Raw genomic sequence first — 2,594 nt, 5'->3', positions numbered from 1 at the left:
CGTTTCCCCTGGACTTCCTGAGATCGCTTCAGTTGAACCATTTCCTTAGCTCCATCCAGCCTCCCATGGGTAGTAACCAACCGCTCACCACCTTTGAAGATCTATATTCGACCTCGGGGGTACTACCACACACGCTCTCCCTGACCTACAACCTCTTAAATACACCCCCAGCAAATTTTCTGCCACCGGGCTTGCTTAAGTGGGAGAAAGAACTAGACTGTAGATTTAACACAACCAAGAGACAACAAATTCTTAGATTCACGCACAAATCTTCTATATGTGCCAAAACTCAGGAGACAAATTACAAAATTTTATCAAGATGGTACAGAACCCCAGCACTGTTACACAAATTTTTCCTGACGACGTCTGACCTCTGTTGGCGCTGCCGGGCAGAAAAAGGGACTCTGTTGCATGTATTCTGGTCATGTCCTAGACTGACGAACTTTTGACGAACAATCCGGGAGACGGTACAGAAATTCACAGACCACAACATCACTGACGACCCAGCATTCTTCCTCCTAGATGCATCAAACATACCCACAAAGACATACAAAAATTCTGTGATCCAACATCTTCTAGACGCAGCCAAAGCCTGTATCCCATTGCATTGGAAATCCCCAATTCCACCAACCATAGATTTATGGCTCAAAAAAGTGGAGGACCTCATTCACACTGCGCAAAACAGACAAGAGAAGTTCTCCAAAACATGGCAGCTATGGAACATATTCATATTCTCAGCTGAGGGTCAGGCTCTACGAGAACCCACAATAGTGAATGAACACCCACAACACAAAGTTAAACCCCCAAACTCTGTATACAGGACATAGAGCATTGCAGACGTACTCCTGACCTGACTCCCCCAGACACTCCATGATTACGGGGAACACTCTTCCCACCCCCCCTTTTCCCCTCTCCTTTCCCACCTCTCCTCCTACCACTCTTTCTTTCTCCCCCTACTGTAGGACACTTCTACACTACTTGAGAAAAAGGAAAAAGTAGGGACGGAGCTCATGGGACTGTACTATCCCAACACACCACACCTTAGGAAGCACATATGACCACCTCCAATTTGGGGGATTGCTCGATAATAACAAACACACTTCCCAGATGTAGCCACAGAATCGCCGCAAAGTGAGCGAGAATAATATTTGAACAAAAATTTCAATTGTGCCTACCATGATGTAAACTTATTTCAACAATGTCAACTGAGTCATGTAGGTGTGTTACGAAATCTGTTAGATGATGATATATTGTACTATTTATCACTTTGTATTATGTTGGTCCATGTGGGCCCCTTTCCTGTTATAAATAAAAAATTAAAAAAAAAAAAAAAAGAATAAGGGGCAAAATGTTGTGACACAATAGTAACTTTTTGAATGAATTGCTAAAATCAGCAGCTTGTCAGCTGCTGATCAAAGCAATTTATTTAATCGGCACATTTAGAAGGATCATGGTCACTGACGTGAGCACAAGCTTATAGCAGGTTGGGGAATTCAGCCGACGTAAGGCGCACTGACCTGGACAGGTAGAATCTGTTCTGCCGTTTGCTTTACATTGGCAGCAAAGAAATGGTTAATACATTGATTCATTTTGCACTGAAGTTAATCATGTAGTACAAATAGTACTGTAATTGCCAGTGTTTCTTTGTAACATGGGAAGCCCTTTATCATATTATCCTTCCCATTCCACCCTCCGTTAATGTCTGACCCCTGTTCTGCTTCCTGCACTGTTATATTCAAATTCTCCCTCTCTCTCAATCCAAGTATAAATACTCCTTGTAGAATGTGCTATTTTTTGCAGGGCTTTGATTTTAATAAAGAGGAAGGGAAGGGAGGGAGGCGCATCTAAGTGTAATATTACAAGATTATTTATTAGCGCAAAATAATGCACTTACACAGGAGAAGACATCAAAGGCATATCTGTTTTATGGAAAGTCCTCCTCGAGGGGTGCCAGCAGTCTGGTTTCCCAGCGTTCGGCAGTGTTTGTGCCTGTATAGGACTCTGATTCCAAAGCAGGAAGTGAAGGGGATCCTGGCTGCTTGGCGTGGACCGCACGGAGGGAAATGACGTTACCCGATGGGCGGAACTCGGTGTGGGAAGGACAGGAAACTAGGCTACGCGCTCGGAGCATACAGCTCCTTCTACTGGCCTGTCAGTTTCTGTGAACGAGTAGCTTAAATGCATTCTGGCCGCGGCTGTGGAACTAGACGGGCCAGCGGACCAAGACCATGTATAAAACTTATTTACAACCAGATTCAAAGGCATATATATGACACGTAAAACTAGTAAAGGAGCGCGAACATTAAAAAACAACTGATACAAGAACATAATTATTTAGAACATTGAGAATATTTGACAAATTAATGTATGACACATATATAAAAAAAATTATGAATGATTAAGTTTTTATATATATATACACACACACACACACACACACACACACTATATCTCACAAAAGTGAGTACAATTTGATTTGTAAATATTTTATTATATCTTTTCATGTGACAACACTGAAGAAATGAAACGTTGCTACAATGTAAAGTAGTGAGTGTACAGCTTGTATAACAGTGTGAAAACAGTAATATAACAGC

At 42.0% G+C, this 2,594-nt stretch overlaps 1 long non-coding RNA gene across 1 annotated transcript in view; it reads right to left on the bottom strand.

Annotated features, from left to right (window-relative positions):
• Window positions 1–2,062, bottom strand: part of LOC141144746 (uncharacterized) — a 102,146-nt gene extending 100,084 nt beyond the window's left edge. The window contains exon 1 of the long non-coding RNA XR_012244453.1: window positions 1,895–2,062. This is a non-coding gene — a long non-coding RNA (uncharacterized lncRNA). The remainder of the gene's footprint in view (window positions 1–1,894) is intronic.
• Window positions 2,063–2,594: the final 532 nt, after the last annotated feature.

This window comes from Aquarana catesbeiana, linkage group LG05 (assembly GCF_042186555.1).
Source record: "Aquarana catesbeiana isolate 2022-GZ linkage group LG05, ASM4218655v1, whole genome shotgun sequence".
In the NCBI taxonomy this organism is placed as follows: domain Eukaryota; kingdom Metazoa; phylum Chordata; class Amphibia; order Anura; family Ranidae; genus Aquarana; species Aquarana catesbeiana.
The sequence above is the reverse complement of the archived record's forward strand: the minus strand, read 5'-3'. Positions and strand labels throughout refer to the sequence as shown.